Below are 16,716 nucleotides of genomic sequence, written 5' to 3' on the forward strand. Positions count from 1 at the left end.
CTTTGTTCTGCAGGCAAAGAACGGGGCCGTGTGTGTTCACCGATTTCAGTTTGAGATCGCTGACCGATGATGTCTCCCGGTGATTCTCAGATATCACAGGAGCACAGAATCCCTCCAGTTTGGAAACAGTTTGGACTTGTTGGGCTGAAGGGCCTGTTTCCACACTGTCACCAATCTCATATATTCTTATCTCGTCAACACCGACCTGCAGAGAGCAATCTACCCAGGCCCATTCCGCGCACTGCATCATTCTACATTGAATGCTGACTAATCCACCGAGCCCGCACAATCACCGTACACAATGGGACAATGAAGCGTGGCCAATCCCGCAGAAGCTACACTTCTTTGTAAACGGAGCAGCCGGAGCAAACCCACGGGGAGAATGTTCAAACCGTTCAGACGGTGACGCGAGGGTCGATTGGAACCTGTGTCCCAAGCGTTCTGACTCAGCCAGTGTTAACCAGTCAGCCAAGTTCCACTGAGCGACCTGGCGCCTGGCTCCATAGCTCAGCGGTTAGAGCACTGGTCTTGTAAACCAGAGGTCGTGAGTTCAAATCTCACTGGGGCCTCTCAGTCTTGTGGTATGACGCTGAGGAGCGCTGTGTTCTTCAAATTGCTCCTCGCCCGTTTGTCGTCCAACCGGCTTCTTGGAAGCACGAGCGTCCACCGGCGGGGCGGGTGGCGCTCCTGTTGGACTCATAGCTGCTGCTTTTGGGAATTGATGTCTGAAACGCCTCTCATTTCTCGTCTCCGACCAGGTGAGCAGGTTTTCCTGCAACTTCTTTCTTCTGCAGGCAAAGAACGGGGCTGTGTGTGTTCACCGATTAAAGTTTGAGATCGCTGAACCGATTAAAGTTTGAGATCGCTGACCTCAGTCACTCCAAGCGACCGAATGACCATTCCCAATCATGTCTCCCGGTGATTCTCAGCTATCACAGAAGCATAGAATCCCTCCAGTTTGGAAACAGGCCATTCCGCCCAACTAGCCGCTCAGTGGTTCGCACTGCTGCCTCACAGCACTAGGGACGCAGTCACGATTCCAGCTTTAGGGGACTGTCTGTGTCGTGTTTGCACATTCGCCCAGAGTCTGCGTGGGTTTGCTCCGGTTCGCTCCACTGTCTAAAGACGTGCAAGTCGTGTGAATTGGCCATTCTAAATTGCCCCTAGTCGTAGGTACATTATTCAGAGAGAAACGGGTCTGGGTGGGTTGATGTGGACTTGTTGGGCTGAAGGGCCTGTTTCCACACTGTCGCCAATCTAATTTATTCTAATCTCGTCAACACCGACCTGCAGAGAGCAGTCTACCCAGACCCATTCCGCACACTGCATCGTTGTACATTGAATGCTGACTAATCCATCGAGCCCGCACAATCACCGTACACAATGGGACAATGAAGCATGGCCAATCCCGCAGAAGCTGCACATCTCTGTAACCGGAGCAGCCGGAGCAAACCCACGCGCGCACGGGGAGAGAGAGTGTTCAAACTGTCCAGACGGTGACGCGAGGGCTGTTACCCAATCAGCCAAAGGTTCGCGGCGGCCGCTCGCCCGGCTCCATAGCTCAGCGGTTAGAGCGCTGGTCTCGTAAACCAGAGGGCGTGAGTTCAAATCTCACTGGGGCCTCATCGCATTTATCCTCTTTGCCAGGCCAGCCCGCAGTCAGTTTCAATGTTTGGTATGCGACTGACGAGTACCATGTTCGAATCGCTCAACGCCTGTTTATGGTCCAAGCGGCTTCTGAGGAAGGGCGAGTTTTCACCCCCAAACACCAGAGGTACGCGACGCGCTCCCGAATAACCCTGTTGGACTGAGAGCTGCTACTTTTGTCAAGTTGAGCTTTCCTGCAACTTCTGCTTTTGTCACTTACAGCGTTCAGTTGAAATCCAAAAACTTCTTTGTTCTGCAGGCAAAGAACGGGGCCGTGTGTGTTCACCGATTTCAGTTTGAGATCGCTGACCGATGATGTCTCCCGGTGATTCTCAGATATCACAGGAGCACAGAATCCCTCCAGTTTGGAAACAGTTTGGACTTGTTGGGCTGAAGGGCCTGTTTCCACACTGTCACCAATCTCATATATTCTTATCTCGTCAACACCGACCTGCAGAGAGCAATCTACCCAGGCCCATTCCGCGCACTGCATCATTCTACATTGAATGCTGACTAATCCACCGAGCCCGCACAATCACCGTACACAATGGGACAATGAAGCGTGGCCAATCCCGCAGAAGCTACACTTCTTTGTAAACGGAGCAGCCGGAGCAAACCCACGGGGAGAATGTTCAAACCGTTCAGACGGTGACGCGAGGGTCGATTGGAACCTGTGTCCCAAGCGTTCTGACTCAGCCAGTGTTAACCAGTCAGCCAAGTTCCACTGAGCGACCTGGCGCCTGGCTCCATAGCTCAGCGGTTAGAGCACTGGTCTTGTAAACCAGAGATCGTGAGTTCAAGTCTCACTGGGGCCTCTCAGTCTTGTGGTATGACGCTGAGGAGCGCTGTGTTCTTCAAATTGCTCCTCGCCCGTTTGTCGTCCAACCGGCTTCTTGGAAGCACGAGCGTCCACCGGCGGGGCGGGTGGCGCTCCTGTTGGACTCATAGCTGCTGCTTTTGGGAATTGATGTCTGAAACGCCTCTCATTTCTCGTCTCCGACCAGGTGAGCAGGTTTTCCTGCAACTTCTTTCTTCTGCAGGCAAAGAACGGGCTGTGTGTGTTCACCGATTAAAGTTTGAGATCGCTGAACCGATTAAAGTTTGAGATCGCTGACCTCAGTCACTCCAAGCGACCGAATGACCATTCCCAATCATGTCTCCCGGTGATTCTCAGCTATCACAGAAGCATAGAATCCCTCCAGTTTGGAAACAGGCCATTCCGCCCAACTAGCCGCTCAGTGGTTCGCACTGCTGCCTCACAGCACTAGGGACGCAGTCACGATTCCAGCTTTAGGGGACTGTCTGTGTCGTGTTTGCACATTCGCCCAGAGTCTGCGTGGGTTTGCTCCGGTTCGCTCCCACTGTCTAAAGACGTGCAAGTCGTGTGAATTGGCCATTCTAAATTGCCCCTAGTCGTAGGTACATTATTCAGAGAGAAACGGGTCTGGGTGGGTTGATGTGGACTTGTTGGGCTGAAGGGCCTGTTTCCACACTGTCGCCAATCTAATTTATTCTAATCTCGTCAACACCGACCTGCAGAGAGCAGTCTACCCAGACCCATTCCGCACACTGCATCGTTGTACATTGAATGCTGACTAATCCATCGAGCCCGCACAATCACCGTACACAATGGGACAATGAAGCATGGCCAATCCCGCAGAAGCTGCACATCTCTGTAACCGGAGCAGCCGGAGCAAACCCACGCGCGCACGGGGAGAGAGAGTGTTCAAACTGTCCAGACGGTGACGCGAGGGCTGTTACCCAATCAGCCAAAGGTTCGCGGCGGCCGCTCGCCCGGCTCCATAGCTCAGCGGTTAGAGCGCTGGTCTCGTAAACCAGAGGGCGTGAGTTCAAATCTCACTGGGGCCTCATCGCATTTATCCTCTTTGCCAGGCCAGCCCGCAGTCAGTTTCAATGTTTGGTATGCGACTGACGAGTACCATGTTCGAATCGCTCAACGCCTGTTTATGGTCCAAGCGGCTTCTGAGGAAGGGCGAGTTTTCACCCCCAAACACCAGAGGTACGCGACGCGCTCCCGAATAACCCTGTTGGACTGAGAGCTGCTACTTTTGTCAAGTTGAGCTTTCCTGCAACTTCTGCTTTTGTCACTTACAGCGTTCAGTTGAAATCCAAAAACTTCTTTGTTCTGCAGGCAAAGAACGGGGCCGTGTGTGTTCACCGATTTCAGTTTGAGATCGCTGACCGATGATGTCTCCCGGTGATTCTCAGATATCACAGGAGCACAGAATCCCTCCAGTTTGGAAACAGTTTGGACTTGTTGGGCTGAAGGGCCTGTTTCCACACTGTCACCAATCTCATATATTCTTATCTCGTCAACACCGACCTGCAGAGAGCAATCTACCCAGGCCCATTCCGCGCACTGCATCATTCTACATTGAATGCTGACTAATCCACCGAGCCCGCACAATCACCGTACACAATGGGACAATGAAGCGTGGCCAATCCCGCAGAAGCTACACTTCTTTGTAAACGGAGCAGCCGGAGCAAACCCACGGGGAGAATGTTCAAACCGTTCAGACGGTGACGCGAGGGTCGATTGGAACCTGTGTCCCAAGCGTTCTGACTCAGCCAGTGTTAACCAGTCAGCCAAGTTCCGCTGAGCGACCTGGCGCCTGGCTCCATAGCTCAGCGGTTAGAGCACTGGTCTTGTAAACCAGAGGTCGTGAGTTCAAATCTCACTGGGGCCTCGTAGTCTTGTGGTATGATGCTGAGGAGCGCTGTGTTGTTCAAATTGCTCCTCGCCCGTTTGTCGTCCAACCGGCTTCTTGGAAGCACGAGCGTCCACCGGCGGGGCGGGTGGCGCTCCTGTTGGACTCATAGCTGCTGCTTTTGGGAATTGATGTCTGAAACGCCTCTCATTTCTCGTCTCCGACCAGGTGAGCAGGTTTTCCTGCAACTTCTTCCTTCTGCAGGCAAAGAACGGGGCTGTGTGTGTTCACCGATTAAAGTTTGAGATCGCTGAACCGATTAAAGTTTGAGATCGCTGACCTCAGTCACTCCAAGCGACCGAATGACCATTCCCAATCATGTCTCCCGGTGATTCTCAGCTATCACAGAAGCATAGAATCCCTCCAGTTTGGAAACAGGCCATTCCGCCCAACTCGCCGCTCAGTGGTTCGCACTGCTGCCTCACAGCACTAGGGACGCAGTCACGATTCCAGCTTTAGGGGACTGTCTGTGTCGTGTTTGCACATTCGCCCAGAGTCTGCGTGGGTTTGCTCCGGTTCGCTCCCACTGTCTAAAGACGTGCAAGTCGTGTGAATTGGCCATTCTAAATTGCCCCTAGTCGTAGGTACATTATTCAGAGAGAAACGGGTCTGGGTGGGTTGATGTGGACTTGTTGGGCTGAAGGGCCTGTTTCCACACTGTCGCCAATCTAATTTATTCTAATCTCGTCAACACCGACCTGCAGAGAGCAGTCTACCCAGACCCATTCCGCACACTGCATCGTTGTACATTGAATGCTGACTAATCCATCGGGCCCGCACAATCACCGTACACAATGGGACAATGAAGCGTGGCCAATCCCGCAGAAGCTGCACATCTCTGTAACCGGAGCAGCCGGAGCAAACCCACGCGCGCACGGGGAGAGAGAGTGTTCAAACTGTCCAGACGGTGACGCGAGGGCTGTTACCCAATCAGCCAAAGGTTCGCGGCGGCCGCTCGCCCGGCTCCATAGCTCAGCGGTTAGAGCGCTGGTCTCGTAAACCAGAGGGCGTGAGTTCAAATCTCACTGGGGCCTCATCGCATTTATCCTCTTTGCCAGGCCAGCCCGCAGTCAGTTTCAATGTTTGGTATGCGACTGACGAGTACCATGTTCGAATCGCTCAACGCCTGTTTATGGTCCAAGCGGCTTCTGAGGAAGGGCGAGTTTTCACCCCCAAACACCAGAGGAACGCGACGCGCTCCCGAATAACCCTGTTGGACTGAGAGCTGCTACTTTTGTCAAGTTGAGCTTTCCTGCAACTTCTGCTTTTGTCACTTACAGCGTTCAGTTGAAATCCAAAAACTTCTTTGTTCTGCAGGCAAAGAACGGGGCCGTGTGTGTTCACCGATTTCAGTTTGAGATCGCTGACCGATGATGTCTCCCGGTGATTCTCAGATATCACAGGAGCACAGAATCCCTCCAGTTTGGAAACAGTTTGGACTTGTTGGGCTGAAGGGCCTGTTTCCACACTGTCACCAATCTCATATATTCTTATCTCGTCAACACCGACCTGCAGAGAGCAATCTACCCAGGCCCATTCCGCGCACTGCATCATTCTACATTGAATGCTGACTAATCCACCGAGCCCGCACAATCACCGTACACAATGGGACAATGAAGCGTGGCCAATCCCGCAGAAGCTACACTTCTTTGTAAACGGAGCAGCCGGAGCAAACCCACGGGGAGAATGTTCAAACCGTTCAGACGGTGACGCGAGGGTCGATTGGAACCTGTGTCCCAAGCGTTCTGACTCAGCCAGTGTTAACCAGTCAGCCAAGTTCCGCTGAGCGACCTGGCGCCTGGCTCCATAGCTCAGCGGTTAGAGCACTGGTCTTGTAAACCAGAGGTCGTGAGTTCAAATCTCACTGGGGCCTCTCAGTCTTGTGGTATGACGCTGAGGAGCGCTGTGTTCTTCAAATTGCTCCTCGCCCGTTTGTCGTCCAACCGGCTTCTTGGAAGCACGAGCGTCCACCGGCGGGGCGGGTGGCGCTCCTGTTGGACTCCTAGCTGCTGCTTTTGGGAATTGATGTCTGAAACGCCTCTCATTTCTCGTCTCCGACCAGGTGAGCAGGTTTTCCTGCAACTTCTTTCTTCTGCAGGCAAAGAACGGGCTGTGTGTGTTCACCGATTAAAGTTTGAGATCGCTGACCTCAGTCACTCCAAGCGACCGAATGACCATTCCCAATCATGTCTCCCGGTGATTCTCAGCTATCACAGAAGCATAGAATCCCTCCAGTTTGGAAACAGGCCATTCCGCCCAACTAGCCGCTCAGTGGTTCGCACTGCTGCCTCACAGCACTAGGGACGCAGTCACGATTCCAGCTTTAGGGGACTGTCTGTGTCGTGTTTGCACATTCGCCCAGAGTCTGCGTGGGTTTGCTCCGGTTCGCTCCCACTGTCTAAAGACGTGCAAGTCGTGTGAATTGGCCATTCTAAATTGCCCCTAGTCGTAGGTACATTATTCAGAGAGAAACGGGTCTGGGTGGGTTGATGTGGACTTGTTGGGCTGAAGGGCCTGTTTCCACACTGTCGCCAATCTAATTTATTCTAATCTCGTCAACACCGACCTGCAGAGAGCAGTCTACCCAGACCCATTCCGCACACTGCATCGTTGTACATTGAATGCTGACTAATCCATCGGGCCCGCACAATCACCGTACACAATGGGACAATGAAGCATGGCCAATCCCGCAGAAGCTGCACATCTCTGTCACCGGAGCAGCCGGAGCAAACCCACGCGCGCACGGGGAGAGAGAGTGTTCAAACTGTCCAGACGCGAGGGCTGTTACCCAATCAGCCAAAGGTTCGCGGCGGCCGCTCGCCCGGCTCCATAGCTCAGCGGTTAGAGCACTGGTCTCGTAAACCAGAGGGCGTGAGTTCAAATCTCACTGGGGCCTCATCGCATTTATCCTCTTTGCCAGGCCAGCCCGCAGTCAGTTTCAATGTTTGGTATGCGACTGACGAGTACCATGTTCGAATCGCTCAACGCCTGTTTATGGTCCAAGCGGCTCTTAGGAAGGGCGAGTTTTCACCCCCAAACACCAGAGGAACGAGACGCGCTCCCGAATAACCCTGTTGGACTGAGAGCTGCTACTTTTGTCAAGTTGAGCTTTCCTGCAACTTCTGCTTTTGTCACTTACAGCGTTCAGTTGAAATCCAAAAACTTCTTTGTTCTGCAGGCAAAGAACGGGGCCGTGTGTGTTCACCGATTTCAGTTTGAGATCGCTGACCGATGATGTCTCCCGGTGATTCTCAGATATCACAGGAGCACAGAATCCCTCCAGTTTGGAAACAGTTTGGACTTGTTGGGCTGAAGGGCCTGTTCCACACTGTCACCAATCTCATATATTCTTATCTCGTCAACACCGACCTGCAGAGAGCAATCTACCCAGGCCCATTCCGCGCACTGCATCATTCTACATTGAATGCTGACTAATCCACCGAGCCCGCACAATCACCGTACACAATGGGACAATGAAGCGTGGCCAATCCCGCAGAAGCTACACTTCTTGTAAACGGAGCAGCCGGAGCAACCCACGGGGAGAATGTTCAAACCGTTCAGACGGTGACGCGAGGGTCGATTGGAACCTGTGTCCCAAGCGGCTTCTTAGGAAGGGCGAGTTTTCACCCCCAAACACCAGAGGAACGAGACGCGCTCCCGAATAACCCTGTTGGACTGAGAGCTGCTACTTTTGTCAAGTTGAGCTTTCCTGCAACTTCTGCTTTTGTCACTTACAGCGTTCAGTTGAAATCCAAAAACTTCTTTGTTCTGCAGGCAAAGAACGGGGCCGTGTGTGTTCACCGATTTCAGTTTGAGATCGCTGACCGATGATGTCTCCCGGTGATTCTCAGATATCACAGGAGCACAGAATCCCTCCAGTTTGGAAACAGTTTGGACTTGTTGGGCTGAAGGGCCTGTTTCCACACTGTCACCAATCTCATATATTCTTATCTCGTCAACACCGACCTGCAGAGAGCAATCTACCCAGGCCCATTCCGCGCACTGCATCATTCTACATTGAATGCTGACTAATCCACCGAGCCCGCACAATCACCGTACACAATGGGACAATGAAGCGTGGCCAATCCCGCAGAAGCTACACTTCTTTGTAAACGGAGCAGCCGGAGCAAACCCACGGGGAGAATGTTCAAACCGTTCAGACGGTGACGCGAGGGTCGATTGGAACCTGTGTCCCAAGCGTTCTGACTCAGCCAGTGTTAACCAGTCAGCCAAGTTCCGCTGAGCGACCTGGCGCCTGGCTCCATAGCTCAGCGGTTAGAGCACTGGTCTTGTAAACCAGAGATCGTGAGTTCAAATCTCACTGGGGCCTCGTAGTCTTGTGGTATGATGCTGAGGAGCGCTGTGTTGTTCAAATTGCTCCTCGCCCGTTTGTCGTCCAACCGGCTTCTTGGAAGCATGAGCTTCTACCGGCCGGGTGAGTGGCGCTCCTGTTGGTCTGATAGCTGCTGCTTTTGGGAATTGATGTCTGAAACGCCTCTCATTTCTCGTCTCCGACCAGGTGAGCAGGTTTTCCTGCAACTTCTTCCTTCTGCAGGCAAAGAACGGGCTGTGTGTGTTCACCGATTAAAGTTTGAGATCGCTGAACCGATTAAAGTTTGAGATCGCTGACCTCAGTCACTCCAAGCGACCGAATGACCATTCCCAATCATGTCTCCCGGTGATTCTCAGCTATCACAGAAGCATAGAATCCCTCCAGTTTGGAAACAGGCCATTCCGCCCAACTCGCCGCTCAGTGGTTCGCACTGCTGCCTCACAGCACTAGGGACGCAGTCACGATTCCAGCTTTAGGGGACTGTCTGTGTCGTGTTTGCACATTCGCCCAGAGTCTGCGTGGGTTTGCTCCGGTTCGCTCCCACTGTCTAAAGACGTGCAAGTCGTGTGAATTGGCCATTCTAAATTGCCCCTAGTCGTAGGTACATTATTCAGAGAGAAACGGGTCTGGGTGGGTTGATGTGGACTTGTTGGGCTGAAGGGCCTGTTTCCACACTGTCGCCAATCTAATTTATTCTAATCTCGTCAACACCGACCTGCAGAGAGCAGTCTACCCAGACCCATTCCGCACACTGCATCGTTGTACATTGAATGCTGACTAATCCATCGGGCCCGCACAATCACCGTACACAATGGGACAATGAAGCGTGGCCAATCCCGCAGAAGCTGCACATCTCTGTAACCGGAGCAGCCGGAGCAAACCCACGCGCGCACGGGGAGAGAGAGTGTTCAAACTGTCCAGACGGTGACGCGAGGGCTGTTACCCAATCAGCCAAAGGTTCGCGGCGGCCGCTCGCCCGGCTCCATAGCTCAGCGGTTAGAGCGCTGGTCTCGTAAACCAGAGGGCGTGAGTTCAAATCTCACTGGGGCCTCATCGCATTTATCCTCTTTGCCAGGCCAGCCCGCAGTCAGTTTCAATGTTTGGTATGCGACTGACGAGTACCATGTTCGAATCGCTCAACGCCTGTTTATGGTCCAAGCGGCTTCTGAGGAAGGGCGAGTTTTCACCCCCAAACACCAGAGGAACGCGACGCGCTCCCGAATAACCCTGTTGGACTGAGAGCTGCTACTTTTGTCAAGTTGAGCTTTCCTGCAACTTCTGCTTTTGTCACTTACAGCGTTCAGTTGAAATCCAAAAACTTCTTTGTTCTGCAGGCAAAGAACGGGGCCGTGTGTGTTCACCGATTTCAGTTTGAGATCGCTGACCGATGATGTCTCCCGGTGATTCTCAGATATCACAGGAGCACAGAATCCCTCCAGTTTGGAAACAGTTTGGACTTGTTGGGCTGAAGGGCCTGTTTCCACACTGTCACCAATCTCATATATTCTTATCTCGTCAACACCGACCTGCAGAGAGCAATCTACCCAGGCCCATTCCGCGCACTGCATCATTCTACATTGAATGCTGACTAATCCACCGAGCCCGCACAATCACCGTACACAATGGGACAATGAAGCGTGGCCAATCCCGCAGAAGCTACACTTCTTTGTAAACGGAGCAGCCGGAGCAAACCCACGGGGAGAATGTTCAAACCGTTCAGACGGTGACGCGAGGGTCGATTGGAACCTGTGTCCCAAGCGTTCTGACTCAGCCAGTGTTAACCAGTCAGCCAAGTTCCGCTGAGCGACCTGGCGCCTGGCTCCATAGCTCAGCGGTTAGAGCACTGGTCTTGTAAACCAGAGGTCGTGAGTTCAAATCTCACTGGGGCCTCTCAGTCTTGTGGTATGACGCTGAGGAGCGCTGTGTTCTTCAAATTGCTCCTCGCCCGTTTGTCGTCCAACCGGCTTCTTGGAAGCACGAGCGTCCACCGGCGGGGCGGGTGGCGCTCCTGTTGGACTCCTAGCTGCTGCTTTTGGGAATTGATGTCTGAAACGCCTCTCATTTCTCGTCTCCGACCAGGTGAGCAGGTTTTCCTGCAACTTCTTTCTTCTGCAGGCAAAGAACGGGGCTGTGTGTGTTCACCGATTAAAGTTTGAGATCGCTGACCTCAGTCACTCCAAGCGACCGAATGACCATTCCCAATCATGTCTCCCGGTGATTCTCAGCTATCACAGAAGCATAGAATCCCTCCAGTTTGGAAACAGGCCATTCCGCCCAACTAGCCGCTCAGTGGTTCGCACTGCTGCCTCACAGCACTAGGGACGCAGTCACGATTCCAGCTTTAGGGGACTGTCTGTGTCGTGTTTGCACATTCGCCCAGAGTCTGCGTGGGTTTGCTCCGGTTCGCTCCCACTGTCTAAAGACGTGCAAGTCGTGTGAATTGGCCATTCTAAATTGCCCCTAGTCGTAGGTACATTATTCAGAGAGAAACGGGTCTGGGTGGGTTGATGTGGACTTGTTGGGCTGAAGGGCCTGTTTCCACACTGTCGCCAATCTAATTTATTCTAATCTCGTCAACACCGACCTGCAGAGAGCAGTCTACCCAGACCCATTCCGCACACTGCATCGTTGTACATTGAATGCTGACTAATCCATCGGGCCCGCACAATCACCGTACACAATGGGACAATGAAGCATGGCCAATCCCGCAGAAGCTGCACATCTCTGTCACCGGAGCAGCCGGAGCAAACCCACGCGCGCACGGGGAGAGAGAGTGTTCAAACTGTCCAGACGGTGACGCGAGGGCTGTTACCCAATCAGCCAAAGGTTCGCGGCGGCCGCTCGCCCGGCTCCATAGCTCAGCGGTTAGAGCGCTGGTCTCGTAAACCAGAGGGCGTGAGTTCAAATCTCACTGGGGCCTCATCGCATTTATCCTCTTTGCCAGGCCAGCCCGCAGTCAGTTTCAATGTTTGGTATGCGACTGACGAGTACCATGTTCGAATCGCTCAACGCCTGTTTATGGTCCAAGCGGCTTCTGAGGAAGGGCGAGTTTTCACCCCCAAACACCAGAGGAACGCGACGCGCTCCCGAATAACCCTGTTGGACTGAGAGCTGCTACTTTTGTCAAGTTGAGCTTTCCTGCAACTTCTGCTTTTGTCACTTACAGCGTTCAGTTGAAATCCAAAACTTCTTTGTTCTGCAGGCAAAGAACGGGGCCGTGTGTGTTCACCGATTTCAGTTTGAGATCGCTGACCGATGATGTCTCCCGGTGATTCTCAGATATCACAGGAGCACAGAATCCCTCCAGTTTGGAAACAGTTTGGACTTGTTGGGCTGAAGGGCCTGTTTCCACACTGTCACCAATCTCATATATTCTTATCTCGTCAACACCGACCTGCAGAGAGCAATCTACCCAGGCCCATTCCGCGCACTGCATCATTCTACATTGAATGCTGACTAATCCACCGAGCCCGCACAATCACCGTACACAATGGGACAATGAAGCGTGGCCAATCCCGCAGAAGCTACACTTCTTTGTAAACGGAGCAGCCGGAGCAAACCCACGGGGAGAATGTTCAAACCGTTCAGACGGTGACGCGAGGGTCGATTGGAACCTGTGTCCCAAGCGGCTTCTTAGGAAGGGCGAGTTTTCACCCCCAAACACCAGAGGAACGAGACGCGCTCCCGAATAACCCTGTTGGACTGAGAGCTGCTACTTTTGTCAAGTTGAGCTTTCCTGCAACTTCTGCTTTTGTCACTTACAGCGTTCAGTTGAAATCCAAAAACTTCTTTGTTCTGCAGGCAAAGAACGGGGCCGTGTGTGTTCACCGATTTCAGTTTGAGATCGCTGACCGATTATGTCTCCCGGTGATTCTCAGATATCACAGGAGCACAGAATCCCTCCAGTTTGGAAACAGTTTGGACTTGTTGGGCTGAAGGGCCTGTTTCCACACTGTCACCAATCTCATATATTCTTATCTCGTCAACACCGACCTGCAGAGAGCAATCTACCCAGGCCCATTCCGCGCACTGCATCATTCTACATTGAATGCTGACTAATCCACCGAGCCCGCACAATCACCGTACACAATGGGACAATGAAGCGTGGCCAATCCCGCAGAAGCTACACTTCTTTGTAAACGGAGCAGCCGGAGCAAACCCACGGGGAGAATGTTCAAACCGTTCAGACGGTGACGCGAGGGTCGATTGGAACCTGTGTCCCAAGCGTTCTGACTCAGCCAGTGTTAACCAGTCAGCCAAGTTCCGCTGAGCGACCTGGCGCCTGGCTCCATAGCTCAGCGGTTAGAGCACTGGTCTTGTAAAACAGAGATCGTGAGTTCAAATCTCACTGGGGCCTCGTAGTCTTGTGGTATGATGCTGAGGAGCGCTGTGTTGTTCAAATTGCTCCTCGCCCGTTTGTCGTCCAACCGGCTTCTTGGAAGCACGAGCGTCCACCGGCCGGGTGAGTGGCGCTCCTGTTGGACTGATAGCTGCTGCTTTTGGGAATTGATGTCTGAAACGCCTCTCATTTCTCGTCTCCGACCAGGTGAGCAGGTTTTCCTGCAACTTCTTCCTTCTGCAGGCAAAGAACGGGCTGTGTGTGTTCACCGATTAAAGTTTGAGATCGCTGAACCGATTAAAGTTTGAGATCGCTGACCTCAGTCACTCCAAGCGACCGAATGACCATTCCCAATCATGTCTCCCGGTGATTCTCAGCTATCACAGAAGCATAGAATCCCTCCAGTTGGGAAACAGGCCATTCCGCCCAACTCGCCGCTCAGTGGTTCGCACTGCTGCCTCACAGCACTAGGGACGCAGTCACGATTCCAGCTTTAGGGGACTGTCTGTGTCGTGTTTGCACATTCGCCCAGAGTCTGCGTGGGTTTGCTCCGGTTCGCTCCCACTGTCTAAAGACGTGCAAGTCGTGTGAATTGGCCATTCTAAATTGCCCCTAGTCGTAGGTACATTATTCAGAGAGAAACGGGTCTGGGTGGGTTGATGTGGACTTGTTGGGCTGAAGGGCCTGTTTCCACACTGTCGCCAATCTAATTTATTCTAATCTCGTCAACACCGACCTGCAGAGAGCAGTCTACCCAGACCCATTCCGCACACTGCATCGTTGTACATTGAATGCTGACTAATCCATCGGGCCCGCACAATCACCGTACACAATGGGACAATGAAGCGTGGCCAATCCCGCAGAAGCTGCACATCTCTGTAACCGGAGCAGCCGGAGCAAACCCACGCGCGCACGGGGAGAGAGAGTGTTCAAACTGTCCAGACGGTGACGCGAGGGCTGTTACCCAATCAGCCAAAGGTTCGCGGCGGCCGCTCGCCCGGCTCCATAGCTCAGCGGTTAGAGCGCTGGTCTCGTAAACCAGAGGGCGTGAGTTCAAATCTCACTGGGGCCTCATCGCATTTATCCTCTTTGCCAGGCCAGCCCGCAGTCAGTTTCAATGTTTGGTATGCGACTGACGAGTACCATGTTCGAATCGCTCAACGCCTGTTTATGGTCCAAGCGGCTTCTTAGGAAGGGCGAGTTTTCACCCCCAAACACCAGAGGAACGAGACGCGCTCCCGAATAACCCTGTTGGACTGAGAGCTGCTACTTTTGTCAAGTTGAGCTTTCCTGCAACTTCTGCTTTTGTCACTTACAGCGTTCAGTTGAAATCCAAAAACTTCTTTGTTCTGCAGGCAAAGAACGGGGCCGTGTGTGTTCACCGATTTCAGTTTGAGATCGCTGACCGATTATGTCTCCCGGTGATTCTCAGATATCACAGGAGCACAGAATCCCTCCAGTTTGGAAACAGTTTGGACTTGTTGGGCTGAAGGGCCTGTTTCCACACTGTCACCAATCTCATATATTCTTATCTCGTCAACACCGACCTGCAGAGAGCAATCTACCCAGGCCCATTCCGCGCACTGCATCATTCTACATTGAATGCTGACTAATCCACCGAGCCCGCACAATCACCGTACACAATGGGACAATGAAGCGTGGCCAATCCCGCAGAAGCTACACTTCTTTGTAAACGGAGCAGCCGGAGCAAACCCACGGGGAGAATGTTCAAACCGTTCAGACGGTGACGCGAGGGTCGATTGGAACCTGTGTCCCAAGCGTTCTGACTCAGCCAGTGTTAACCAGTCAGCCAAGTTCCGCTGAGCGACCTGGCGCCTGGCTCCATAGCTCAGCGGTTAGAGCACTGGTCTTGTAAACCAGAGGTCGTGAGTTCAAATCTCACTGGGGCCTCTCAGTCTTGTGGTATGACGCTGAGGAGCGCTGTGTTCTTCAAATTGCTCCTCGCCCGTTTGTCGTCCAACCGGCTTCTTGGAAGCACGAGCGTCCACCGGCGGGGCGGGTGGCGCTCCTGTTGGACTCATAGCTGCTGCTTTTGGGAATTGATGTCTGAAACGCCTCTCATTTCTCGTCTCCGACCAGGTGAGCAGGTTTTCCTGCAACTTCTTTCTTCTGCAGGCAAAGAACGGGGCTGTGTGTGTTCACCGATTAAAGTTTGAGATCGCTGACCTCAGTCACTCCAAGCGACCGAATGACCATTCCCAATCATGTCTCCCGGTGATTCTCAGCTATCACAGAAGCATAGAATCCCTCCAGTTGGAAACAGGCCATTCCGCCCAACTAGCCGCTCAGTGGTTCGCACTGCTGCCTCACAGCACTAGGGACGCAGTCACGATTCCAGCTTTAGGGGACTGTCTGTGTCGTGTTTGCACATTCGCCCAGAGTCTGCGTGGGTTTGCTCCGGTTCGCTCCCACTGTCTAAAGACGTGCAAGTCGTGTGAATTGGCCATTCTAAATTGCCCCTAGTCGTAGGTACATTATTCAGAGAGAAACGGGTCTGGGTGGGTTGATGTGGACTTGTTGGGCTGAAGGGCCTGTTTCCACACTGTCGCCAATCTAATTTATTCTAATCTCGTCAACACCGACCTGCAGAGAGCAGTCTACCCAGACCCATTCCGCACACTGCATCGTTGTACATTGAATGCTGACTAATCCATCGAGCCCGCACAATCACCGTACACAATGGGACAATGAAGCATGGCCAATCCCGCAGAAGCTGCACATCTCTGTAACCGGAGCAGCCCGGAGCAAACCCACGCGCGCACGGGGAGAGAGAGTGTTCAAACTGTCCAGACGGTGACGCGAGGGCTGTTACCCAATCAGCCAAAGGTTCGCGGCGGCCGCTCGCCCGGCTCCATAGCTCAGCGGTTAGAGCGCTGGTCTCGTAAACCAGAGGGCGTGAGTTCAAATCTCACTGGGGCCTCATCGCATTTATCCTCTTTGCCAGGCCAGCCCGCAGTCAGTTTCAATGTTTGGTATGCGACTGACGAGTACCATGTTCGAATCGCTCAAACGCCTGTTTATGGTCCAAGCGGCTTCTGAGGAAGGGCGAGTTTTCACCCCCAAACACCAGAGGAACGCGACGCGCTCCCGAATAACCCTGTTGGACTGAGAGCTGCTACTTTTGTCAAGTTGAGCTTTCCTGCAACTTCTGCTTTTGTCACTTACAGCGTTCAGTTGAAATCCAAAAACTTCTTTGTTCTGCAGGCAAAGAACGGGGCCGTGTGTGTTCACCCGATTTCAGTTTGAGATCGCTGACCGATGATGTCTCCCGGTGATTCTCAGATATCACAGGAGCACAGAATCCCTCCAGTTTGGAAACAGTTTGGACTTGTTGGGCTGAAGGGCCTGTTTCCACACTGTCACCAATCTCATATATTCTTATCTCGTCAACACCGACCTGCAGAGAGCAATCTACCCAGGCCCATTCCGCGCACTGCATCATTCTACATTGAATGCTGACTAATCCACCGAGCCCGCACAATCACCGTACACAATGGGACAATGAAGCGTGGCCAATCCCGCAGAAGCTACACTTCTTTGTAAACGGAGCAGCCGGAGCAAACCCACGGGGAGAATGTTCAAACCGTTCAGACGGTGACGCGAGGGTCGATTGGAACCTGTGTCCCAAGCGTTCTGACTCAGCCAGT

At 53.0% G+C, this 16,716-nt stretch overlaps 13 non-coding genes across 13 annotated transcripts; all 13 read left to right on the plus strand.

The window, feature by feature from the left end:
* The first annotated feature begins 496 nt into the window (after positions 1-496).
* Positions 497-569, plus strand: trnat-ugu (transfer RNA threonine (anticodon UGU)). Its single transcript has one exon. It is a non-coding gene; the product is annotated as a tRNA-Thr (tRNA).
* Positions 570-1,550: 981 nt separating this feature from the next.
* Positions 1,551-1,623, plus strand: trnat-cgu (transfer RNA threonine (anticodon CGU)). The gene has a single exon. It is a non-coding gene; the product is annotated as a tRNA-Thr (tRNA).
* Positions 1,624-3,443: 1,820 nt separating this feature from the next.
* Positions 3,444-3,516, plus strand: trnat-cgu (transfer RNA threonine (anticodon CGU)). The gene has a single exon. It is a non-coding gene; the product is annotated as a tRNA-Thr (tRNA).
* A 766-nt stretch (positions 3,517-4,282) lies between these two features.
* On the plus strand, positions 4,283-4,355 carry trnat-ugu (transfer RNA threonine (anticodon UGU)). Its single transcript has one exon. It is a non-coding gene; the product is annotated as a tRNA-Thr (tRNA).
* Positions 4,356-5,337: 982 nt separating this feature from the next.
* trnat-cgu (transfer RNA threonine (anticodon CGU)) lies at positions 5,338-5,410 on the plus strand. The gene has a single exon. It is a non-coding gene; the product is annotated as a tRNA-Thr (tRNA).
* Positions 5,411-6,176: 766 nt separating this feature from the next.
* On the plus strand, positions 6,177-6,249 carry trnat-ugu (transfer RNA threonine (anticodon UGU)). The gene has a single exon. It is a non-coding gene; the product is annotated as a tRNA-Thr (tRNA).
* Positions 6,250-8,633: 2,384 nt separating this feature from the next.
* On the plus strand, positions 8,634-8,706 carry trnat-ugu (transfer RNA threonine (anticodon UGU)). The gene has a single exon. It is a non-coding gene; the product is annotated as a tRNA-Thr (tRNA).
* A 981-nt stretch (positions 8,707-9,687) lies between these two features.
* trnat-cgu (transfer RNA threonine (anticodon CGU)) lies at positions 9,688-9,760 on the plus strand. Its single transcript has one exon. It is a non-coding gene; the product is annotated as a tRNA-Thr (tRNA).
* Positions 9,761-10,526: 766 nt separating this feature from the next.
* trnat-ugu (transfer RNA threonine (anticodon UGU)) lies at positions 10,527-10,599 on the plus strand. The gene has a single exon. It is a non-coding gene; the product is annotated as a tRNA-Thr (tRNA).
* A 957-nt stretch (positions 10,600-11,556) lies between these two features.
* On the plus strand, positions 11,557-11,629 carry trnat-cgu (transfer RNA threonine (anticodon CGU)). Its single transcript has one exon. It is a non-coding gene; the product is annotated as a tRNA-Thr (tRNA).
* A 2,418-nt stretch (positions 11,630-14,047) lies between these two features.
* trnat-cgu (transfer RNA threonine (anticodon CGU)) lies at positions 14,048-14,120 on the plus strand. Its single transcript has one exon. It is a non-coding gene; the product is annotated as a tRNA-Thr (tRNA).
* Positions 14,121-14,886: 766 nt separating this feature from the next.
* Positions 14,887-14,959, plus strand: trnat-ugu (transfer RNA threonine (anticodon UGU)). Its single transcript has one exon. It is a non-coding gene; the product is annotated as a tRNA-Thr (tRNA).
* Positions 14,960-15,916: 957 nt separating this feature from the next.
* trnat-cgu (transfer RNA threonine (anticodon CGU)) lies at positions 15,917-15,989 on the plus strand. Its single transcript has one exon. It is a non-coding gene; the product is annotated as a tRNA-Thr (tRNA).
* Positions 15,990-16,716: the final 727 nt, after the last annotated feature.

This window comes from Hemiscyllium ocellatum, unplaced genomic scaffold, assembly GCF_020745735.1.
Source record: "Hemiscyllium ocellatum isolate sHemOce1 unplaced genomic scaffold, sHemOce1.pat.X.cur. scaffold_2199_pat_ctg1, whole genome shotgun sequence".
Lineage (NCBI taxonomy): Eukaryota > Metazoa > Chordata > Chondrichthyes > Orectolobiformes > Hemiscylliidae > Hemiscyllium > Hemiscyllium ocellatum.